Source organism: Manis pentadactyla, chromosome 8 (genome assembly GCF_030020395.1).
Source record: "Manis pentadactyla isolate mManPen7 chromosome 8, mManPen7.hap1, whole genome shotgun sequence".
Classification (NCBI taxonomy): domain Eukaryota; kingdom Metazoa; phylum Chordata; class Mammalia; order Pholidota; family Manidae; genus Manis; species Manis pentadactyla.
Genome location: NC_080026.1, coordinates 67,865,542 through 67,892,108, shown reverse-complemented (window position 1 = coordinate 67,892,108; position 26,567 = coordinate 67,865,542). Strand labels below are relative to the sequence as shown.

Genomic DNA, 26,567 nt, shown 5'->3' with positions numbered 1-26,567 from the left:
CGGTTTTGCTCATGCATTATGAACTATAAACAGTCAGTTCAAATATGAATACTCATTTGGTTTTTATACTTGATTTATATGTGGATACCACATTTCTCTCTTTATTATTATTATTTTTCATAAAATGCTGAAGTGGTAGGTAGATACAAGATAAAGGTAGAAAACATAGTTTAGTGTTGTAAGAGAGCAAATGTAGATGATCAGGTGTGTGCCTGTAGACTATGTGTTAATCCAAGCTAGACCAGGGCAAGAAAACATCCACGTATGCAGAAGATTTCTCTAAGAACAGGGGGGGTGAGGTTCTAAGCCTCACCTCTGTTGATCCCCAATTTCTCACCTGATGGCCCCCCTGCGACTGTGCCTGTCTTAGGTTGTTCCTCCCTTGAGGAATCTTACCCGTCTCTGGCTAACCAGTCATCTTCCGGGGCCATACAGGGAAATGTGAAGTTGGTAAGTGAGAGAGAAGCCTTATTGTTTGAAAAGGTTAGCTTTTTACTTCTTTGCATATTTATGCCCTGTGGCTTCTATGCCCAGCATTTGTCTTGAGGTATCTTTACCACTTGGAAGAATTATGATACTCGGAAATTTGATATGAGGCACGAATTCTATTTAAGGGTTGTAATTAGGAAGGAAGAAGAAAAGCTATAGAAGTAGCAGATGGAAGAAAACATGGGAAGATTGATTATTTCTTTGACATATCTTCTTGTAGAGTACTTCAGCATATATAGGTTTTAAGCTACTACTTAAATTGCGCACACACATTAACATAATAGGAGTATAGTTACATAACCAAAGCATATCTGTAATTACCAGCCATCTCCAGTGAAACCAAGAAAACCAGTTAGGCACCTTAGGCATTTGTGAAAACTTATCTATGATATGGTGGATATTGTCCAACTGAACTTGAACAGTCTGAGAGAAATCAGACAAATTAAAACAACCCATTCCTGGGGAATGTTCACATCCCTTATGTTCTTTTAACAGTAAATAGTCTGTAGTTGTAAGACTTTGGAGTGCTACAATTTGCACTTCTCCAAATTATTGGTTGAGTTCCAACAGTATAGATCCAGTCAAATTTGTTGTTTTACTGTATGCACAGGCCTGCTTAGATATCTCCTTCTTCATTCCCATGGCAAGTCCAGGAACTGGTGGGATGAGTGCATCTACACCTGTAGCAGTGCGTGGATCTTTGTTGGGGTTTTTTGATGATCATCTTCTGGCATGAGTCTTCCAGAGAGTGCTGATGTTGGAAGTTCTTTTTCATATCGTATCTTAGTTCATTTTCTGGGTAGCCAAATTAGGCTTTGATCCTCTGTATAAACACAAACAGACCCTTTGCCTACACTTTTATATGCCCTTTATACCCTTGTGTAGAACTCATTGGAGGTTACCACACAGGAACTGCCCTTTTTTTTTTTTTTTGCTTTGTTTTTGGTATCACTAATCTACACTTACATGACGAATATTATGTTTACTAGGCTCTCCCCTATACCAGGTCTCCCCTATAAACCCCTTTACAGTCACTGTCCATCAGCATAGCAAAATGTTGTAGACTCACTACTTGCCTTCTCTGTGTTGTACAGCCCTCCCTTTTCTCCTACCCCCCCATGCATGTTAATCTTAATACCCCCCTACATCTCCCCCCCTTATCCCTCCCTACCCACCCATCCTCCCCAGTCCCTTTCCCTTTGGTACCTGTTAGTCCATTCTTGAGTTCTGTGATTCTGCTGCTGTTTTGTTCCTTCAGTTTTTCCTTTGTTCTTATATTCCACAGATAAGTGAAATCATTTGGTATTTCTCTTTCTCTGCTTGGCTTGTTTCACTGAGCATAATACCCTCCAGCTCCATCCATGTTGCTGCAAATGATTGGATTTGCCCTTTTCTTATGGCTGAGTAGTATTCCATTGTGTATATGTACCACATCTTTATCCATTCATCTATTGATGGACATTTAGGTTGCTTCCAATTCTTGGCTATTGTAAATAGTGCTGCAATAAACATAGGGGTGCATCTGTCTTTCTCAAACTTGATTGCTGCGTTCTTAGGGTAAATTCCTAGGAGTGGAATTCCTGGGTCAAATGGTAAGTCTGTTTTGAGCATTTTGATGTACCTCCATACTGCTTTCCACAATGGTTGAACTAACTTACATTCCCACCAGCAGTGTAGGAGGGTTCCCCTTTCTCCACAGCCTCGCCAACATTTGTTGTTGTTTGTCTTTTGGATGGCAGCCATCCTTACTGGTGTGAGGTGATACCTCATTGTAGTTTTAATTTGCATTTCTCTGATAATTAGCGATGTGGAGCATCTTTTCATGTGTCTGTTGGCCATCTGTATTTCTTTTTTGGAGAACTGTCTGTTCAGTTCCTCTGCCCATTTTTTAATTGGGTTATTTGTTTTTTGTTTGTTGAGGCGTGTGAGCTCCTTATATATTCTGGACGTCAAGCCTTTATCGGATGTGTCATTTTCAAATATATTCTCCCATACTGTAGGGATCCTTCTTGTTCTATTGATGGTGTCTTTTGCTGTACAGAAGCTTTTCAGCTTAATATAGTCCCACTTACTCATTTTTGCTGTTGTTTTCCTTGCCAGGGGAGATATGTTCAAGAAGAGGTCACTCATGTTTATGTCTAAGAGGTATTTGCCTATGTTTTCTTCCAAGAGTTTAATGGTTTCATGGCTTACATTCAGGTCTTTGATCCATTTTGAGTTTACTTTTGTATATGGGGTTAGACAATGACCCAGTTTCATTCTCCTACATGTAGCTCTCCAGTTTTGCCAGCACCACCTGTTGAAGAGACTGTCATTTCACCATTGTATGTCCATGGCTCCTTTATCAAATATTAATTGACCATATATGTCTGGGTTAATGTCTGGATTCTCTAGTCTGTTCCATTGGTCTGTGGCTCTGCTCTTGTGCCAGTACCAAATTGTCTTGATTACTATGGCTTTATAGTAGAGCTTGAAGTTGGGGAGTGAGATCCCCCCTACTTTATTCTTCTTTCTCAGGATTGCTTTGGCTGTTCGGGGTCTTTGGTGTTTCCATATGAATTTTAGAACTATTTGTTCCAGTTCATTGAAGAATGTTGCTGGTAGTTTCATAGGGATTGCATCAAATCTGTATATTGCTTTGGGCAGGATGGCCATTTTGACAATATTAATTCTTCCTAGCCACGAGCATGGGATGAGTTTCCATCTGTTAGTGTCCCCTTTAATTTCTCTGAAGAGTGATTTGTAGTTTTCAGAGTATAAGTCTTTCACTTCTTTGGTTAGGTTTATTCCTAGGTATTTTATTTTTTTTGATGCAATTGTGAATGGAGTTGTTTTCCTGATTTCTCTTTCTGTTGGTTCATTGTTAGTATATAGGAAAGCCACAGATTTCTGTGTGTTGATTTTGTATCCTGCAACTTTGCTGTATTCTGATATCAGTTCTAGTAGTTTTGGGGTGGAGTCTTTATGGTTTTTTATGTACAGTATCATGTCATCTGCAAATAGTGACAGTTTAACTTCTTCTTTACCAATCTGGATTCCTTGTATTTCTTTGTTTTGTCTGATTGCCATGGCTAGGACCTCCAGTACTATGTTAAATAACAGTGGGGAGAGTGGGCATCCCTGTCTTGTTCCCGATCTCAGAGGAAATGCTTTCAGCTTCTCGCTGTTCAATATAATGTTGCCTGTGGGTTTATCATAGATGGCCTTTATTATGTTGAGGTGCTTGCCCTCTATTCCCATTTTCCTGAGAGTTTTTATCATGAATGGATGTTGAACTTTGTCAAATGCTTTTTCAGCATCTATGGAGATGATCATGTGGTTTTTGTCTTTCTTTTTGTTGATATGGTGGATGATGTTGATGGACTTTCGAATGTTGTACCATCCTTGCATCCCTGGGATGATTCCCACTTGGTCATGGTGTATGATCCTTTTGATGTATTTTTGAATTCGGTTTGCTAATATTTTGTTGAGTATTTTTGCATCTATGTTCATCAGGGATATTGGTCTGTAATTTTCTTTTTTGGTGGGGTCTGTGCCTGGTTTTGGTATTAGGGTGATGTTAGCTTCATAGAATGAGTTTGGGAGTATCCCCTCCTCCTCTATTTTTTGGAAAACTTAAGGAGAATGGCTATTATGTCTTCCCTGTATGTCTGATAAAATTCCGAGGTAAATCCATCTGGCCCGGGGGTTTCGTTCTTTGGTAGTTTTTTGTTTACCGCTTCAATTTCATTGCTGGTAATTGGTCTGTTTAGATTTTCTGTTTCTTTCTGGGTCAGTCTTGGAAGGTTGTATTTTTCTAGGAAGTTGTACATTTCTCCTAGGTTTCCCAGCTTGTTAGCATATAGGTTTTCATAGTATTCTCCAATAATTCTTTGCATTTCCATGGCGTCCGTCGTGATTTTTCCTTTCTCGTTTCTGATCCTGTTGATTTGTGTTGACTCTCTTTTCTTCTTAATAAGTCTGGCTAGAGGCTTATCTATTTTGTTTATTTTCTCGAAGAACCAGCTCTTGGTTTCATTGATTTTTGCTATTGTTTTATTCTTCTCAATTTTATTTATTTCTTCTCTGATCTTTATTATGTCCCTCCTTCTGCTGACCTTAGGCCTCATCTGTTCTTCTTTTTCCAATTTCGATAATTGTGACATTAGACCATTCATTTGGGATTGCTCTTCCTTTTTTAAATATGCTTGGATTGCTATATACTTTCCTCTTAAGACTGCTTTTGCTGCGTCCCACAGAAGTTGGGGCTTAGTGTTGTTGTTGTCATTTGTTTCCATATATTGCTGGATCTCCATTTTGATTTGGTCATTGATCCATTGATTATTTAGGAGCGTGTTGTTAAGCCTCCATGTGTTTGTGAGCCTCTTTGCTTTCTTTGTACAGTTTATTTCTAGTTTTATGCCTTTGTGGTCTGAAAAGTTGGTTGGTAGGATTTCAATCTTTTGGAATTTTCTGAGGCTCTTTTTGTGGCCTAGTATGTGGTCTATTCTGGAGAATGTTCCATGTGCACTTGAGAAGAATGTATATCCCACTCCTTTTGGATGTAGAGTTCTATAGATGTCTATTAGGTCCATCTGCTCTACTGTGTTGTTCAGTGCTTCCGTGTCCTTACTTATTTTCTGCCCAGTGGACCTATCCTTTGGGGTGAGTGGTGTGTTGAAGTCTCCTAGAATGAATGCATTGCAGTCTATATCCCCCTTTAGTTCTGTTAGTATTTGTTTCACATATGCTGGTGCTCCTGTGTTGGGTGCATATATATTTAGAATGGTTATATCCTCTTGTTTGACTGAGCCCTTTATCATTATGTAGTGTCCTTCTTTATCTTGTTACTTTCTTTGTTTTGAAGTCTATTTTGTCTGATACTAGTACTGCAACCCCTGCTTTCTTCTCTCTGTTGTTTGCCTGAAATATGTTTTTCCATCCCTTGACTTTTAGTCTGTACATGTCTTTGGGTTTGAGGTGAGTTTCTTGTAAGCAGCATATAGATGGGTCTTGCTTTTTTATCCATTCTGTTACTCTGTGTCTTTTGATTGGTGCATTCAATCCATTAACATTTAGAGTGACTATTGAAAGATATGTACTTATTGCCATTGCAAGCTTTAAATTCGTGGTTACCAAAGGTTCAAGATTAGCCTCTTTAGTATCTTACTGCCTAACTTAGCTCGCTTATTGAGCTGTTATATACACTGTCTGGAGATTCTTTTCTTCTCTCCCTTCTTGTTCCTCCTCCTTGATTCTTCATATGTTGGGTGTTTTGTGCTGTGCTCTTTCTAGGAGTGCTCCCATCTAGAGCAGTCCCTGTAAGATGTTCTGTAGAGGTGGTTTGTGGAAAGCAAATTCCCTCAGCTTTTGTTTGTCTGGGAATTGTTTAATCCCACCGTCATATTTGAATGATAGTCGTGCTGGATACAGTATCCTTGGTTCAAGGCCCTTCTGTTTCATTGTATTAAATATATCATGCCATTCTCTTCTGGCCTGTAGGGTTTCTGTTGAGAAATCTGACGTTAGCCTGATGGGTTTCCCTTTATAGGTGACCTTTTTCTCTCTAGCTGCCTTTAACACTCTTTCCTTGTCCTTGATCTTTGCCATTTTAATTATTATGTGTCTTGGTGTTGCCCTTCTTGGATCCTTTCTGTTGGGGGTTCTGTGTATTTCCGTGGTCTGTTCGATTACTTCCTCCCCCAGTGTGGGGAAGTTTTCAGCAATTATTTCTTCTAAGACACTTTCCATCTCTTTTCCTCTCTCTTCTTCTTCTGGGACCCCTATAATACGGATATTGTTCCTTTTGGATTGGTCACACAGTTCTCTTAATATTGTTTCATTCCTGGAGATCCTTTTGTCTCTCTCTATGTCAGCTTCTATGCGTTCCTGTTCTCTGATTTCAATTCCATCAATGGCCTCTTGCATTCTATCCATTCTGCTTATAAACCCTTCCAGAGTTTGTTTCATTTCTGCGATCTCCTTTCTGGCATCTGTGATCTCCCTCCGGACTTCATCCCATTTCTCTTGCGTATTTCTCTGCATCTCTGTCAGCATGTTTATGATTCTTATTTTGAATTATTTTTCAGGAAGACTGGTTAGGTCTGTCTCCTTCTCTGGTGTTGTCTCTGTGATCTTTGTCTGCCTGTAGCTTTGCCTTTTCATGGTGATAGGAATAGTCTGCAGAACTGGGACGAGTGACGGCTGGAAGGACTTCCTTTCTTGTTGGTTTGTGGCCCTCCTCTCCTGGGAGAACAGCGACCTCTAGTGGCTTGTGCTGCACAGCTGCAGGCAGACAGGGTTTCTGCTTCCTGCCCGGCTGCTATGGAGTTAATCTCCGCTGTTGCTGTGGGCGTGGCCTAGCTCAGGCAGCTACTCCAAAATGGTGGAGTCGCGTTGGAGCAGGAGCTGCTGGGAGGCTATTTAACTCCGTAAGGGGCCTCCCTGCTCCCTGCAGCCCAGGGGTTAGGGTGCCCAGAGATCCTGGATTCCCTACCTCTGGATTAAGTGACCCGCCCTGCCCCTTTAAGACTTCCAAAAAGCACCCTCCAAAACAAAACAACGACCACAAAAAAAAAAAAAAAAAAAAAAAGATTCGTTCGTTTTTCTTTATTCTCCGGTGCCAGCCTCAGGCCTCTGCTCACCAGTCTTTCTGCCCTGTTTCCCTAGTATTGGGGTCCCTATCCCTTTAAGACTTCCAAAAAGCGCTCGCCAAAACAAAACAGCAAAAAAGCAAAAAAAAAAGTGGTCGCGCACTTTTCTTATGTCCTCTGTCGCCCAGCCTCCAGTGCCTGCTCACTGTTCTTGCTGCTCTGTTTTCCTAGTATCGAGCGCCCTGCACTCTGGCCCGGATGGCTGGGGCTGGGTGTTCGGCAGTCCTGGGCTCCATCTCCCTCCCTCTCTGCCTGCTCTTCTCCCACCGGGAGCTGGGGGGAGGGGCGCTCGGCTCCCGCGGGGCTGGGGCTTGTATCTTACCCCCTTCGCGAGGCGCTGGGTTCTCTCAGGTGCGAATGTGGTCTGGATATTGTCCTGTGTCCTCTGGTCTTTATTCTAGGATGGGTTATCTTTGTTATATTTTCATAGATATATGTTGTTTTGGGAGGAGATTTCCGCTGCTCTACTCACGCCGCCATCTTCCGCCTCTCCTCCTATCTGGCAGTCTTGAGTTAAGGACTATAGTATATTCTAACACTCTCTGTTGGAACAGATCCAGCCACTGGGGACTTTTTCTTTCTTTGTGTCTGCTGACCTTTGGCTCAAGATCAGGTCTCCCACCCTTTCCTTATATTTTATAAATCCTAAATGTTCTAAGTTTCTAAATTAGGTTCTTCCCTACATGTTACCTTTTGTGTAGAAACACTTCCAGTAAACATGGAATCATGGAGAGTTAGAATTGCTGTTTCTCTGTGCTGCAGCTTAGTGTTGCTCAGACATCTGCTGTCTCTGAAGTTGCCTGGTCTCAAAGTTAAGTTAATTATCTATTTTACTACTGAAAGGAATATATAATGTTTCTTCTTTTCATACTCAGGGTAAATACCTTTAGCTTGTAGACATGAGAAGGTCCTTAAACATGTTTTCTTTCTCTACCTAAGAAAATAGCACCCTACTGATGTAATAAGCATTTCAAATAACTTTTCTACTACTTTAATGTGCACTATGGTTTTATTCCTCTACTTGTTTTTTCTTTTTTTACCTTTTATTTTAAATACCTATAGATTCATAGGAAGTTGCAAAAATAGTACAGAAAGATCCCATGCATCTTTCACCCAGTATCCCACAATAGTTACATTTTACATAACTGTGGTACAGTATCAATTCCAGGAACTTGACATTAGTGTATGTGTAGTTCTGTGCCATTTTATCAGTATGTAGATTCTTGCAGCAGTTTTTTCAGATACAGAATTATTATACCACTACAGAGTTCTCTCTTGTGTCCTACTACCATTCTTACCCCCTGGCAACCTCGAATCTGTTTTCCATACCTATAATTTTGTCATTTCAAGAATTTTATGCAAATGATAGTATATAGTGTGTGAACTTTTGAGACTGGTTTTTTTTGCCCCACATCATACCCTGGATATCCATCCAAAAAGTTGCGTCTATCAGTAATTTGTTCCTTTTTATTATCAAGTATTATTCCATGATAGGGATGTTTCATGTTCTGTTCAAGCACTCACCTATTGAGAGACAGTTTGGTAGTTTCCTGTTTTGCCTATTACAAATAAAGCTATTATGAATATTTGTGTAGAGGGTCTTGTGTAGATGTAGGTTTTCATTTCTCTGGGATGAATACCCAGGAGTGTGATTATCAGGTCATATGGTAACTCTGTTTAGTTTTCAAAGAAACCCCCAAACAGTTTGCCAGCACCAGCTGTGACAGTTTAGTCTCATCAGCACTGTGTGAGTGATCCACTTTTGCTGCATCCTCACCAGATTTAGTAATGTTATGATTTTTATTTTAGCTATTCTGGTAGGCATACAGTAGTATCTCACTGTAGTTTTAATTTATATTTCCCTAATGGCTAACAGTGCTAATAATGTCTTTTTGTGTGCCTGTTCGCCATCTTCATTGAAGTGTCTTTTCATGTCTTTTTTCCCATTTTCTAATTGGATTGATTATTTTTCTATGTTGAAGTTTAGCGTTCTTTGTATATTCTTGGTAGGAGTTCTTGGTCAGGAATGTGGTTTACAGTATTTTTCCCCCCCAGTAGTATGTCTTTTCATCCTGTTCAGAGTCTTTCACACTGCAAAAGACTTAAATTTTGATGAAGTCCAATTTACTGATTTTTTTTTTTATGGATTGTGTTATGTCTAAACACTTCACCAAGCCCGAGACACTGAAAATTTTGTTTTCTTGTAAAATGCTTATAATTTTACATTTTACATTTAAATTTGAGACCCATTTTGGGTTAACTTTTATGTAAGATACGAAGTTTAAGTTAAAATTCATTATTTTCCAATGAATATCCAATTGTTTTGCACCTTTATTTAAGACTATCCTTTATTGAGTTGCTTAGCATCTTTGTCAAAAAATCAGTTGACTGTACTTGTGTGGCTCTACTTCTGGGTTCTCTATTCCATTGATCTGTGTGTCTACCTTTCCACAAATACCACACTGTCTTGATTGCTGTAGCTATGTGTCTTCAATTGAGTAGAATGATTCTTCTTACTTTATTATTATTTTTCAAAATTGTTTATATATTCTAGCTCCTTTGCTTTTCCACATAATTTTAGAATAAGCTTGTCTATATCTGAAAAACAACTTGCCAGTATTTTGATAGGAAATGTGTTTTACCTAAATATCATTTTGGAATTAACATCTTTAGTATATTGAATCCTCCATTCCATGAATAATGTACTTCTTTCCTTTAATTTAAATCTTCTATTTCTTTAGTCAGCATTATCTAGTTTGCAGAATACAAGTTCTGCATATGCTTTCTTAGATTTATTAAGTATTTCATTTTAGGAGGGTGTTTATAACTGTTATTTATTGTATTTTAAATTCAGTTTCATTGCTGGTATTTTCAGTGTTCATTTCTGGTATTTAAAAATACAGTTGATTTTGTTTATGGATCTTTATATTGTGAACTTCCTAAGTTCATATATTAGTTCTGGGAATTTTTCTGTAGATTGGGATTTTCTATGTGGACTGTCATATCATATGCAAATAGAAATATGTTTTAATTTTTTATCTCTGTGTCTTTTATTTCTTTTGCTTTGCAATATGCTACTGCTTAGGACTTCCAATAATATGCTGGAAAAGAATAGTGAAAGTGGACATTCTTGCTATGTTCCTCATCTAAGGGGAAGCATTCAATCTTTCACTACTAAGTTAATGTTAGATGTAAATATTTAAGAGATGCTTTTTATCAAGTTGAGGAACTTCTATTTCTAGATTGCTAAGAGTTTTTAATCATAGGTGAGGTGTGTGTTAGATTATACTAAGTACCTTTTCTATATAATATATAAGAACACATCATTTTTGTACTTTAGCCTATTGATTGCATTGACTGATTTTTGAATAATGACTCAGTCTTATTGCCCTAGATACTACTCAATCATGGTGTATAATTCTTCTATGTATTTCTGAATTCTGTTCATTAATATTTTGTTAAGGATTGTTTCTGTATTGATGAAAGATAATAATCTGTATTTTTCTTTTTGTATTATCTTTGGTTTTGTCAGTAATTCTGGCCTCATAAATGATTAGAAAATGTTCTTTCCTCTTCTACTTTCTGAAAGAGATTGTGTAGAGTTGGTGTTAATTCTTTTTTAAATATTTGGTACTTTCCCAGTGAAGCTATCTGGATCTGGAGATTTCTTTTCATGCTATTTTAAAATTCTCATAGACCTATTCAGATTACCTCTTCATCTCAGATGAGTTTTCAGTTTGTGGTTTTGAGAAATTAGTCCGTTTCTCCTCAGCTGTCAAATTTATGACTGTAAAAGTATTAAACTTTTTAATGTCTAGAGGATCTTTGTTGATACCTTGTTTCAGTCCTGATTTTCATAATTTGTGTCTTTTTTATCAGTTTTAGTAGTTTGTCAATTTTATTGAACTTTTCAAAGAACCAACTTTTTCTTTCCTTGATTACCTCTTTTTCTCTTTGTTCAATTTCAATATTTTATGCTCCTGTTGTATTCTTCTTTCAACTTTTGGTGTATTTTTTAGCCTTTTTTCCCCCAAGTTTCTTAAGGTGACAGTTTAGTTTATTGGTTTGAGAATTTTTTCTCCTTTCTCTGTTCACTGCTTTAACTGCATCCTCCATTTTTTTTCCTCTTTTTTCTTTTTGATATCGTTAATGTACAATTACTTGAACATTATTGTTACTGGGCTCGCCCTATTATAGCTCCCCTCACATACCCCATTACAGTCGCTGTCCATCAGCGTAGTAAGATGCTATAGAATCATTACTTGTCTTCACTGTGCTATACTGCCTTCCCCGTATCCCCCCCATGCTACATTATGTGTGCTAATCGTAATGCCCCATTTTCCCCCTTATGCCTCCCTTCCCACACATCCTCCCCAGTCCTTTTCCCTTTGGTAACTGTTAGTCCATTCTTGGGTTCTGTGAGTCTGCTATTTTGTTCCTTCAGTTTTTTCTTTGTTCTTATATGCCACAGATGACTGAAATCATTTGATACTTGTCTTTCCTCACCTGGCTTATTTCACTGAGCATAATACCCTCAAGCTCCATCCATGTTGTTGCAAATGATAGGATTTGTTTTCTTCTTATGGCTGAATAATATTCCATTGTGTATATGTACCACATCTTCTTTATCCATTCATCTACTGATGGACACTTAGGTTGCTTCCATTTCTTGGCTACTATATATAGTGCTGTGATAAACATAGGGGTGCATATGTCATTTTCAAACCGGGCTCCTGAATTCTTAGGGTAAATTCCTAGGAGTGGAATTCCTGGGTCAAATGGTATTTCTGAGTTTTTTGAGGAACGTCCATACTGCTTTCCACAGTGGTTGAACTAATTTACATTCCCACCAGCAGTGTAGGAGGGTTCCCCTTTCTCCACAACCTCACCAACATTTGTTGTTGTTTGTCTTTTGGATGGTAGCCATCCTTACTGGTGTGAGGTGATATCTCATTGTGGTTTTAATTTGCATTTCTCTGATGATTAGTGGTGTGGAGTATCTTTTCATGTGCCTGTTGGCTATCTGAATTTCTTCTTTGAAGAAGTGTCTGTTCACTTTACTGCCCATTTTTTAATTGGATTATTTGCTTTTTGTTTGTTGAGGTGTGTGAGCTCTTTATATAATTTGAATGTCAACCCCTTATCAGATATGTCATTTATGAATATATTCTCCCATACAGTAGGACGTCTTTTTGTTCTACTGATGATATCCTTTGCTGTACAGAAGCTTCTTAGTTTGATATAGTCCCACTTGTTTATTTTTGTCTTTGTTTCTCTTGCCCGGGGAGATATGTTCATGAAGAAGTTGCTCATGTTTATGTTGCAGAGACTTTTGCCTATCCTTTTCTCTAAGAGTTTTATGGCTTCATGACTTACATTCAGGTCTTTGATCCATTTTGAGTTTACTTTTGTGTATGGGGTTACACAATAATCCAGTTTCATTCTCTTACATGTAGCTGTCCAGTTTTGCCAACACCAGCTGTTGAAGAGGCTGTCATTTCCCCATTGTATATCCATGGTTCCTTTATCATATATTAATTGACCATATATGCTTCGAATTATGTCTGGGCTCTCTGTTCTGTTCCACTCGTCTGTGAGTCTGTTCTTGTGCCTGTACCAAATTGTCTTGATTACTGTGGCTTTGTAGTAGAGCTTGAAGTCAGGGAACATAATTCCCCCTGGTTTATTCTTCCTTCTCAGGATTGCTTTGGTTATTCGGGGTCTTTTGTCATTCCATATGAATTTTAGAACTATTTGCTCTAGTTCATTGAAGAATGCTTTTGGTATTTTGATAGGGATTGCATTGAATCTGTAGATTGCTTTAGGCAGGATGCCATTTTGAAAATATTAATTCTTCCTAGTCAAGAGCATGGGATGAATTTCCATTTGTTAGTGTCCTCTTTAATTTCTCTTAAGAGTGTCTTCTAGTTTTCAGGGTATAGGTCTTTCACTTCCTTGATTAGGTTAATCCTAGGTATTTTATTCTTTTTGATGCAATTGTGAATGGAATTGTTTTCCTGATTTCTCTTTCTGCTAGTTCATCATTAGTGTATAGGATTGCCACAGATTTATGTGTATTAATTTTGTATCCTGCAACTTTGCTAAATTCAGATATTAGATCTAGTAGTTTTGGAGTGGATTCTTTAGGGTTTTTTATGTACCATATCATGTCATCTGCAAACAGGGACAGTTTGACTTCTTCCTTGCCAATCTGTATGCCTTTTATTTCTTTGTGTTGTCTGATTGCCGTGGCTACAACCTCCAGAACTATGTTGAATAAAAGTGGGGAGATTGGGCATCCTTGTCTTGTTCCCAATCTTATAGGAAAATCTTTCAGCTTCTTGCTGTTAAGTATGATGTTGGCTGTGAGTTTGTCATATATGGCCTTTATTATGTTGAGGTACTTGCCCTCTCTACCCATTTTATTGAGAGTTTTTATCATGAATGGATGTTGAATTTTGCCGAATGCTTTTTCAGCATCTATGGAGATGATCATGTGGTTTTTGTCCTTCTTTTTGTTGATGTAGTGGTTGATGTTGATGGATTTTCAAATATTGTACCATCCTTGCAACCCTGGGATGAATCCCACTTGATCATGATGTGTGATCGGTTTGCTAATATTTTCTTGAGTATTTTTGCATCTATGTTCATGAGGGATATTGGTCTGTAATTTTCTTTTTTTTGTGTGGTGTCTTTGCCTGGTTTTGGTATTAGAGTGATCTTGACCTTGTAGAATGAGTTTGGGAGTATTCCCATCTCTTCTACTTTTTGGAAAACTTTAAGGAGGATGGGTATTAGATCCTCAGTAAATGTTTGATAAAATTCAGCAGTGAAACCATGAGGTCCAGGAGTTTTGTTCTAATATATTTTTTTGATTACCAATTCAATTTCTTTTCTGGTAATTGGTCTCTTCAGATTTTCTGTTTCTTCTTGGGTCAGGTTTGGAAGTTTGTATTTCTGTAGAAAGTTGTCCATTTCTTCTAGGTTATCCAGTTTGTTATCATATAATTTTTTGTAGTATTCTCTCATAATTCTTTGTATTTCTGTGGTGTCCATAGTGATTTTTCCTTTCTCATTTCTGATTCTGTTTATGTGTGTAGACTTTCTTTCTTCGTAAGTCTGGCTGGGAAGTATCTATATTGTTTATTTTCTCGAAGAGCCAGCTCCTGCTTTCATTGATTCTTTCTATTGTTTTATTCTTCTCAATTTTATTTCAGCTTTAATCTTTATTATGTCCCTCCTTCTACTGACTTTGGGCCTCATTTGTTCTTCCTTTTCTAGTTTCATTAATTTTGCGTTTAGACTGTTCATTTGGGATTGTTCTTCTTTCTTGAGGTAGGCCTGTATTGCAATATGTTTCCCTCTTAGCACAGCCTTTGCTGCATCCCACAGATTTTGTGTTGTTGCATTATTGTTGTCATTTGTCTCCATATATTCCTTGATCTCTGCTTTTATTTGTTCATTGATCTATTGATTATCTAGGAGCATGTTATTAAGACTCCTTGTGTTTGTGGTCTTTTTCATTTTTTGTATGTAATTTTTTTCTAGTTTCATACCTTTGTAATATGAGAAGGGGGTTGGTACAATTTCAATCTTTTTGAATTTACTTAGGTTCTTTTTGTGGCCTACTATATGATCTATTCTTGATGATGTTCCATGTGCACTTGAGAAGAATGTGTAACCTGTTGCTTTTTGATGGAGTGTTCTGTAGATGTGTGTTAGGTCCATCTGTTCTAATACACTGTTCAGTGCCTCTGTCTCTACTTATTTTCTGTCTGGTTGATCTGTCCTTTGGAGTGAGTAAAGTGTTGAAGTCTCCTAAAATGACTGCATTGCATTCTATTTCCCCCTTTAATTCTGTTAGTATTTGTTTCATATATGTAGGTGATCCTGTGTTGGGTGCATAGATATTTATAATAGTTATATCCTCTTGTTGGACTGACCCCTTTATCATTATGTAATGTCCTTCTTTTTTTTTTTTTTTTTTTTTTTTTTTTTTAGATAATTATTTTTTATTGAAGGGTAGTTGACACACAGTATTACATTACATTAGTTTCAGGTGTACAACACAGTGATTCAACATTTATATACATGATAATTCTAAGTACCAGCTATCACCATACCAAGTTGTTACAATATTTTGACTATATTCCTTATGCTATACATTACATCCCGGTTGCTTATTTATTTTACAATTGGAAGTGTGTACTTTTTCTTGGTTGTTGTTGTTAGGGCATCTCTCATTTTTATTGATCAAATGGTTGTTAACAACAATAAAATTCTGTATAGGGGAGTCAATGCTCAATGCACAATCATTAATCCACCCCAAGCCTAATTTTCGTCAGTCTCCAATCTTCTGAAGCATAACGAACAAGTTCTTACATGGAGAACAAATTCTTACATAGTGAATAAGTTACATGGTGAACAGTACAAGGGCAGTCATCACAGAAACTTTCGGTTTTGCTCATGCATTATGAACTATAAACAGTTCAAATATGAATACTCATTTGGTTTTTATACTTGATTTATATGTGGATACCACATTTCTCTCTTTATTATTATTATTTTTAATAAAATGCTGAAGTGGTAGGTAGATACTAGATAAAGGTAGAAAACATAGTTTAGTGTTGTAAGAGAGCAAATGTATATGATCAGGTGTGTGCCTGTAGACTATGTGTTAATCCAAGCTAGACAAGGGCAATAAAACATCCACATATGCAGAAGATTTCTCTCAGAACAGGGGGGGTGAGGTTCTAAGCCTCACCTCTGTTGATCCCCAATTTCTCACCTGATGACCCCCCAGCGACTGTGCCTGTCTTAGGTTGTTCCTCCCTTGAGGAATCTATGTAATGTCCTTCTTTGTCTCTTGTTACTTTCTTTGTTTTGAAGTCTATTTTGTCTGATACAAGTGCTGCAACTCCTGCTTTTTTTCTCCCTATTAGTTGCATGAAATATCTTTTTCCATCTGTTTACATTCACTCTGTGTATGTCTTTGGGTTTGAAGTGAGTCTCTTGTAGGCAGCATATAGATGGGTTTTGTTTTTTTTATCTATTCAGTGACTCTGTCTTTTGATTGGTGCATTTAGAACATTTACATTTAGGGTGATTATTGATAGGTGTGTCCTTATTGCCATTGCAGGCTTTGGATTCATGGTTACCAAAGTTTCAAGGGTAATTCCCTTTCTATCTAACAGTCTAAATTAAATCACTTTGTGTGCTATTACAGCACAATGTGAAGTTCCTTTTTTTTTTTTCCTCCTTTTCTTCCTCCTCCATTCTTTGTATGTTATGAATCATATTCTGTACTCTTTTTCTTTCCCTTAGGCGATATCTATTTAACCTTAGGAATACTTCCATCTATAGGAGTCCTTCCGAAATGCACTGTAGAGGTGGTTTGTGGGAGGTAAATTCTCTCAACCTTTTCTTACCTGAAATTTGTTTAATCTCTCCTTCAAATTTAAATGATAACCTTGCCGGGTAGAGTATTCTTAGTTAGAGGCCCTTCTGCTTCATTGCATTAAATATATCATGCCACTCCCTTCTGGCCTGTAAGGTTTCTATTGAGAAATCTGATGATAGCCTGATTGGTGTTCCTTTGCATGTGATCTTTTTTCTCTCTCCAGCTGCTTTTAAAAGTTGGTCTTTATCCTTGATCTTTGCCATTTTAATGATTATGTCTTGATGTTGTCTTCCTTGGGTCCCTTCTGTTGGGAAATCTGTGCACTTCATTGGCTTGAGAGACTATCTCCTTCCCCACAATGGGGAAGTTTTCAGCTATTACCTCCTCAATGACACTTTCTATCCCTTTTTCTTTCTCTTCTTCTTCTTCTGGTACCCCTATAATACGAATATTGTTCCATTTGGATTCGTCACACAGTTCTCTCAATATTCTTTCATTCATAGAGATTCTTTTTTCTCTCTGTGCCTCAACTTCTTTGTATTCCTCTTCTCTAATTTCTACTACATTTACTGTCTCTTCTACTACATCTAATCTGCTTTTAAATCCCTACATTGTATGTTTCATTTCAGATATGGAATTTCTTAATGATTGAATCTCCGACTTAAATCCCTTCCTGAGTTCTTGAATATTTTTCTGTACCTCCATAAACCTGTTTATAATTTTAATTTTGAATGGTCTTTCAGGCAGATTGGTGAGTTCAGTTTCATTTGACCCTTTCTCTGAGGTTTGTGAGATTTGGGTCTGAACCAGGTTCTTTTGACGTTTCATATTTCTGTGTGGTGCCCACTAGTGCCCAGAAACTCCAGTCTCTGGAGCTGCTCAGCCCCTAGAGTGACTTTGGGGGGCATAGGGGAGCAGTGCTGGAGGGAGGAAAGAGCTGTTTCCTGATTCCAGTCTGCGATGCCTGTCTACAGTGTCAGAGCCAGTGGGCCTAGCACACAGGTGTAAGCCTCTGTGCTTTGTGTCTCTAGCTGTTGTAGGCAGGGCCTCCCTCTGGCTGGCCTGACGCCAGCACCATGACTGCAGGTTTGCAAACCGGTGACAGCAGGCTAGGAGGAAGGCGCCACAGGCTTCGTGTCACAGTGAGGTGCCTTGGAGCTGAGTAGGCAGCCAAGGGGATGGGGCTCCTGCAGCTCCTCAAAGTTCCCAACCAGCTGGGAAGAGCGCACCCAGACAACCTTGTCCAGCTCTCCCCTCCCCCATACAGCTAGCTCCATGCAAATCCCATCCCTTCAGCAGCCTTCTCCCTGCTAGGAAGCATCTCATATCGCCTACCTTTCCTCTGACACAGAGCAGCTGCGTGTGGATAACCCTCCTCCAGAAACGGCCATAATCTCAGTCTCTCAAGCACTCTACCTGTCCAACCTTCCCAACATCCAGAGCACCACACAGTGTAGGTTTCTGCTCACAAAGCAGATCTCCAGGGCAGGGTACTCAGCAGTTCTAGGCTTCTACCGCCTTCCTGCTCCGTTTCTCTTCCTCCTTCCAGTGAGCTGGGGTGGGGGAAGGGCTTGAGTCCCACTGGATCAAGGCTTTCGTATGTTACCCTGTTTTGTGAGGTCTGCTCTGTTCATGAGGTCTGTATGCAATCTGGTTCAGCCTTCTTGTTGCTGTTTTAGAGTTAGTTGTATCAATTAACCACATTTTTATACTATTTTTGGCACCTATCACGCTGCTATCTTGAATCCGCCTCCTGCATCCTCCATTTTTTGATATTATTTATTTTATAATCAGTGTACATGTGTGTTCTTTACCCCCGCTCCCCCCTTTGAGACTTATTTGACCCATGAATTATGTTGTTCAATATCCAAGTGTTTGGAGATTTTCATTCTGTATAATTTCAATTCTTTTAAATTTGTTGTGGTTTGTTTATAGCCTTGACTATGGCCTGTTTTGGTAAATGTTCAGACTCTTGGAATAATATGATTTTACTGTTGTTAGATGGAATATTCATTGTATAAATGTTGATAGATCCTGATTGTTGAAGATATCCTTGAATTCTTCTGTATCATTGGTGATAATATTGTCTCCTTGTTTTATCAGTTGTTGACTCCTTTTAGTCCTATCATTTTTTGCTTCATGTATTGTACAGTTCTGTAGTTTGGTGCAAACACATGTAGGATCACTATGTTTTCTTGGTAGATTGACCCTTTTATCAGTATATAAGGTCCTTCTCTCTACCTGGTAATTGCTCTGAGTCTTTACCTGATATTAATATAGCCACTCTTGCTTTCTTTTGATTTTTGTAAATGGTATATTTTTGTCCTGTTTTACTTTAAAATACATATACTGTTATATATAAAGTAAATTTCTTGTACACTGCAGATTCTTGGGTCCTGATTTTTTTATCCACTCAGCCAATCTGTCTTTTCATTGGTATACCTATACACCCTTTTATATTTAATGTAATTACTGATATGTTAGGGCTTAAGTCTATCACTTTATTTTTTGTTTTGTTTCCTTTCTTCTTTATTTTCCTTTTTCTTGGGTAACTTGTATCTCTTTAAGAATTCCATTTTGATTTATGTATAGAATTTTTTTTTTAATTTGTGATGGCATCTCTCATATTTATTGATCAAATGGTTGTTAACAACAATAAAATTCTGTATAGGGGAGTCAATGCTCAATGCACAATCATTAATCCACCCCAAGCCTAATTTTCATCAGTCTCCTATCTTCTGAGGCATAACAAACAAGTTCTTACATGGAGAACAAATTCTTACATAGTGAATAACTTACATAGTGAACAGTACAAGGGTAGTCATCCCAGAAACTTTCGGTTTTGCTCATGCATTATGAACTATAAACAGTCAGTTCAAACATGAATACTCATTTGATTTTTATACTTGATTTATATGTGGATACCACATTTCTCTCTTTATTATTATTATTTTTAATAAAATGCTGAAGTGGTAGATAGATACAAGATAAAGGTAGAAAACATAGTTTAGTGTTGTAAGGGAGCAAATGTAGATGATCAGGTGTGTGCCTGTAGACTATGTGTTAATCCAAGCTAGACCAGGGCAATAAAACATCCATGGATGCAGAAGATTTCTCTCAGAACAGAGGGGGTTAGGTTCTAAGCCTTACCTCTGTTGATCCCCAATTTCTCACCTGATGGCCCCCCTACAACTGTGCCTGTCTTAGGTTGTTCCTCCTTTGAGGAATCTTACCCGTCTCTGGCTAACCAGTCATCTTCCGGGGCCATACAGGGAAATGTAAAGTTGGTAAGTGAGAGAGAAGCCTTATTGTTTGAAATGGTTAGCTTTTTATTTCTTTGCATATTTATGCCCTGTGGCTTCTATGCCCAGCATTTGTCTTGAGGTATCTTTACCGCTTGGAAGAATTATGATACTCGGTAAATTTGATATGAGGCACGAATTCTATTTAAGGGTTGTAATTAGGAAGGAAGAAGAAAAGCTATAGAAGTAGCAGGCGGAAGAAAACCTGGGAAGATTGATTATTTCTTTGACATATCTTCTTGTAGAGTAACTTCAGCATGTATAGGTTTTAAGCTACTACTTAAATTGCGCACACACATTAACATAATAGGAGTATAGTTACATAACCAAAGCATATCTGTAATTACCAGCCATCTCCAGTGAAACCAAAAAATCCAGTTAGGCACCTTAGGCATTTGTGAAAACTTATCTATGATATGGTGGATATTGTCCAGCTGAACTTGAACAGTTTGAGAGAAATCAGACAAATTAAAACAACCCATTCCTGGGGAATGTTCACATCCCTTATGTTCTTTTAACAGTAAATAGTCTGTAGTTGTAAGATTTTGGAGCGCTACAATTTGCACTTCTCCTAATTCTTGGTTGAGTTCCAACAGTATAGATCCAGTCAAATTTGTTGTTTTACTGTATGCACAGGCCAGCTTAGATATCTCCTTCATTCCCATGGCAAGTCCAAGAGCTGGTGGGATGAGTGCATCTACAGCTGTAGCAGTGCGTGGATCTTTGTTGGGGTTTTTTGATGATCATCTTCTGGCATGAGTCTTCCAGAGAGTGCTGATGTTGGAAGTTCTTTTTCTTTTTTTTTTTTTTTTTTTTTTTTTTTTGTGAGGGCATCTCTCATATTTATTGATCAAATGGTTGTTAACGACAATAAAATTCTGTATAGGGGAGTCAATGCTCAATGCACAATCATGCACAATCATTATTCCACCCCAAGCCTAATTTTTGTCAGTCTCCAATCTTCTGAGGCATAACAAACAAGTTTTTACATGTAGAACAAATTCTTACATAATGAATAAGTTACATAGTGAACAGTACAAGGGCAGTCATCACAGAAACTTTCGGTTTTGCTCATGCATTATGAACTATAAACAGTCAGTTCAAATATGAATACTCATTTGGTTTTTATACTTGATTTATATGTGGATACCACATTTCTCTCTTTATTATTATTATTTTTAATAAAATGCTGAAGTGGTAGGTAGATACAAGATAAAGGTAGAAAACATAGTTTAGTGTTGTAAGAGAGCACATGTAGATGATCAGGTGTGTGCCTGTAGACTATGTGTTAATCCAAGCTAGACCAGGGCAATAAAACATCCACGTATGCAGAAGATTTCTCTCAGAACGGGGGGGTGAGGTTCTAAGCCTCACCTCTGTTGATCCCCAATTTCTCACCTGATGTCCCCCCTGCGACTGTGCCTGTCTTAGGTTGTTCCTCCCTTGAGGAATCATACCCGTCTCTGGCTAACCAGTCATCTTCTGGGGCCATACAGGGAAATGTGAAGTTGGTAAGTGAGAGAGAAGCCTTATTGTTTGAAAAGGTTAGCTTTTTACTTCTTTGCATATTTATGCCCTGTGGCTTCTATGCCCAGCATTTGTCTTGAGGTATCTTTACCGCTTGGAAGAATTATGATACTCGGTAAATTTGATATGAGGCACGAATTCTATTTAAGGGTTGTAATTAGGAAGGAAGAAGAAAAGCTATAGAAGTAGCAGGCGGAAGAAAACATGGGAAGATTGATTATTTCTTTGACAAATCTTCTTGTAGAGTAACTTCAGCATATATAGGTTTTAAGCTACTACTTAAATTGCGCACACACATTAACATAATAGGAGTATAGTTACATAACCAAAGCATATCTGTAATTACCAGCCATCTGCAGTGAAACCAAGAAAACCAGTTAGGCACCTTAGGCATTTGTGAAAACTTATCTATGATATGGTGGATATTGTCCAACTGAACTTGAACAGTCTGAGAGAAATCAGACAAATTAAAACAACCCATTCCTGGGGACTGTTCACATGCCATATGTTCTTTTAACAGTAAATAGTCTGTAGTTGTAAGAGTTTGGAGCGCTACAATTTGCACTTCTCCAAATTCTTGGTTGAGTTCCAACAGTATAGTAGATCCAGTCAAATTTGTTGTTTTACTGTATGCACAGGCCAGCTTAGATATCTCCTTCCTCATTCCCATGGCAAGTCCAGGAACTGGTGGGATGAGTGCATCTACAGCTGTAGCAGTGCGTGGATCTTTGTTGGGGTTTTTTGATGATCATCTTCTGGCATGAGTCTTCCAGAGAGTGCAGATGTTGGAAGTTCTTTTTCATATCGTATCTTAGTTCATTTTCGGAGTAGCCCAATAAGGCTTTGATCCTCTGTATAAACACAAACAGACCCTTTGCCTACACTTTTATATTCCCTTTATACCCTTGTGAAGAACTCATTGGAGGTCACCACACAGGAACTGCCCTTTTTGTTTTGTTTTGTTTTGTTTTTGGTATCACTAATCTACACTTACATGACGAATATTATGTTTACTAGGCTCTCCCCTATACCAGGTCTCCCCTATAAACCCCTTTACAGTCACTGTCCATCAGCATAGCAAAATGTTGTAGACTCACTACTTGCCTTCTCTGTGTTGTACAGCCCTCCCTTTTCTCCTACCCCCCATACATGCTAATCTTAATACCCCCCTATTTCTCCCCCCCTTATCCCTCCCTACCCACCCATCCTCCCCAGTCCCTTTCCCTTTGGTACCTGTTAGTCCATTCTTGAGTTCTGTGATTCTGCTGCTGTTTTGTTCCTTCAGTTTTTCCTTTGTTCTTATATTCAGAGATAAGTGAAATCATTTAGTATTTCTCTTTCTCCGCTTGGCTTGTTTCACTGAGCATAATACCCTCCAGCTCCATCCATGTTGCTGCAAATGGTTGGATTTGCCCTTTTCTTATGGCTGAGTAGTATTCCATTGTGTATATGTACCACATCTTCTTTATCCATTCATCTATCGATGGACATTTAGGTTGCTTCCAATTCATGGCTATTGTAAATAGTGCTGCGATAAACATAGGGGTGCACTGATCTTTCTCATACTTGATAGCTGCATTCTTAGGGTAAATTCCTAGGAGTGCAATTCCTGGGTCAAATGGCAAGTCTCTTTTGAGCATTTTGATGTACCTCCATACTACTTTCCACAATAGTTGAACTAACTTATATTCCCACCAGCAGTGTAGGAGGGTTCCCCTTTCTCCACAGCCTCGCCAACATTTGTTGTTGTTTGCTTTTGGATGGCAGCCATCCTTACTGGTGTGAGGTGATACCTCATTGTAGTTTTAATTTTCATTTCTCTGATAATTAGTGATGTGGAGCATCTTTTCATGTGTCTGTTGGCTTATGTATAGTATTTTGAGTGTATCTCTTTGTTTAGAAATGTTATGGTTGCTCTAGGTATTATGTAATATGTAGAACTTTACATAGTCTACTAAGTATAGAAACCTTACCTCCCTTTAAGTCTCTTCCTTTCCTCCATTTATAATACAAGTGTCTTAAACATTTCCTATAGATACTTTGAAACTACATAAGACACTATTAGAGCCAGATGAAGGTGGAAGCTGTTTCTTATGGGAATGGTGCTGAGGCTGCAGTGTTTCCCATGGCATTTACCAAGTTATTGTGTACAAGTTTTGTGTATTCCTGTGCTACTTCTTTCTTGGTCCTTTGGCAGGTACAGGTTTATTTGAGACTCTTTTTTGTTTTTGTTTTTGTTTTTGTCTTTGTCCATTGACATTTCTGGGTACTGGCTTCTCCATTATGAACTCTGGGATACATTAGGCAATTCTCTATCACATTTTCCCTCAGATTGTAAGGTCCCTAGCTGGTCTGCTTCTTTGCTGTATCCTTCAAGGTTATATATTTGTATTATATATAATGTCCAGGGTTTTTAACTGTATTTTATAGGAGGAAAAGGGAGAATTATATCTATTCCATCTTGTGCTGGACCTAGAAGTCCCTCTTCTTTAAAATTTTAATCATAGTACATTGTTTCTACTTTGTGAAAGTCACTTGAGCTATAGTTGATACCGAAAAAAAGTAAGAAATTTATTATTTTCAGGTTCTTTTCTTTGATAGGAGACTAAGAAAAATATTAAAGCCAATGCAATGAGAAGAAGAAGAAAAATTCTCAAATTATCCACCAAAAGATGTAGATGTTTACAAACAAAAGTGATCATAATTAACTTAGGCAGGATCAGAAAAAACTTGTAGGAGATGGTTTGAAGTAGCCTAGGAAGGCTGGATAGGATTTTGACAGATGGTGGTAGGTAAGTGGAAGGAGACGTTTCAACTGGCAGAAATAAAAGCGAGTAACATTCTTTGCCTTTTTAGGCACAAACTCAAATGGCAACTGTTCAGTTTGCTTAATAAGTGGCTGTCCCTTGGCTGTAGCCAGGAGAGTCGTGTATGTACTTATTTCACAAGGTTGTTTCTCTTTCCTTCTCATGCTCAGACCCATCCCAGAGGATGTGATTTGTTGGTTTGGGGAAAGCAAAGATGGGTATCATTGCTTTTGTTTTTTAAGATTCTTAGGAACACAGTAACTTGATTTAATTCAGTTTTTAGAATCTGCTGTGTGCTGGGGACTGTTAGTCAGAGAAAGTGAGACATTTAATACCTTTTAAAACTCCTGCCAAGTTCTAGGTATTGTGACATACACTTACACTTAAATTATTTCAAGAACTAATGATTTATCATAAGAAATAATTTAATACAGATTGTTTTAAATGCCATATAAATGGAGTTGTAAAATTAAAAACAATAATGACTATGAAATGGGAATAAGACATGCATGTGAGTATCTGAATTTTAAGAACTAAAGTGAGAAATTTGGTGTATTTTTTTCTCACAGTTCTGGAGGCTGGGAGGTCGAATCAAGGCACCCGCAGATTCCATGTCTTGTGGGGAGCTGCTTCTTAGTTCATAGACAGCCATCTTCTCACTGTCTCCTTACATGGTGGAAGGAGCAAAGAGGAATCTCTGGGAGGCGTCTCTCTTACAAGGGCATTACATTACTATCCCTCATGGGGACTCTACCCTCAAAACCTAATCACCTCCCAGAGGCCCCATCTCTAAATACTATCACACTGGGAGAATAAGTTTCAACATTTGAAATTGTGTGTGGACACAATGTTCAATCTATAGCACATTCCAGCCCTGCATCTTACAAATGAGGAAACAGACTCAGAGATCAATGACTTTCTCAGTTATGGGGTTTATGGAAAATCCAAGGAAAAATACAATTCCCTTGAATTCCAATCAGTACGATTTCCACAAACCTACAGAGAAACATTTCATTGAGGAGTATCTGTCTGCTGTGGTTTACCCTGGGTACAGAATCCCCATTTGAAGATTTCTTTACCCAGAGCAGTAGATAGAAGTGTACCCTTTCTTGGTTGAGGATTTGTTTTTTGTAAAGCATTTGAACCAAAACATTTCTGAAATGGTAAAATAGAGTTGTATCAGGTTATAACTGGAAAACCCTTTGGGATCAGCCTATTAAGTATTTTCTAAGCTGTATTCATAAACATCTATGGCTAAATTAAAGGATAAAGTATATGTAATAGTTGGAAAAGGCAGGATCTTTATTCTGTTTAGTTTCTTAGAGCTGTTTTTTCCCCTTCATAAACATAGAAAATGGATCTTTTTTTGTTTTTGTTTTATAGTAAGTGATATAGGATTTCTTTTAAATAAATTTCTGATTATACTGAACTGAGCCAAGAAGAAATGTTGATACAGAGGTGGAAAAAATTGTTTTTTGGACCAGTGTTTATGAAATCTGTTAACACCAATAAACTATATTAGTAATCTTTTAATCATTTCTATGTCAGATAATTGTTCTGAAAACTATGCATGCTTCCCTTTGCAAACTGGGTGTGATGATGATTTGCAAGCTAGTTCTCCTTGATGATATCGTTAGTGTTTCAGTAATTTTATTTGTGGGTATATTTCAGTTGTTGAGGTTAGGAAAGAGACATGATAGTCAATCTGTTTCTGTTTGTTAGACATTAAACTAATACTTTCTTGAAGACCCAGCCAGTTATATCTGGAAAGTGAGAAAATGAAAGTAAATGACATTTCAGGTATATTCCATTTCTGCCATTCTGTGATTAAAGTATGGAAAGCTAAGAAACCACAAATTATTCATATTAAAAAGCATACACATATAAACCATGGCCTATATGTCATATTCTTGATACGGAACTCACAACATCCTAAGTCTTTTTAATGCTGTTGGTTTTATCTTCAGCTAATAATCTTTATTTTACCTGCTAATCCTTTGAAAACCTGTGATTTAAAAAGAAATAAACATTTTTTGTATGATCATTTTTTGATGGCCTAATTTATAATTGATCAGGTTCTGTGTGTGTAACACTTAATGTCTATTTCCCCTTTAAAATGCTTTCATTTTTTGCAAAAGACTGGAAGCTGCTACCTTAAAAAGTGATATTTGATGATAAATGCAATGTATACCAGAAAGAATGTATTATTTCTTGTGTATTAAGTATAAATATTAGAGGAAAATTTTTTTTCTTATAATACATAAAAAATAACTAGGTTTGTATTATGATGTATTTTTAGTAATTTGAACTGCTTGTATTTAAAATAAATGAAATCTGTCTTCTCTTTAACACTACTATTGATATATTTTTTTGAAGTATGACTTTGGTTTCTCTATTTGTCGGTTCCCTT

General features: G+C 37.7%; 1 protein-coding gene across 9 annotated transcripts in view; it reads left to right on the top strand.

Annotated features, from left to right (window-relative positions):
- The window catches only part of CCSER2 (coiled-coil serine rich protein 2), a 241,121-nt gene that overhangs the window by 197,611 nt on the left and 16,943 nt on the right, over window positions 1-26,567 (top strand). The gene's annotated exons all lie outside the window — the stretch shown is intronic.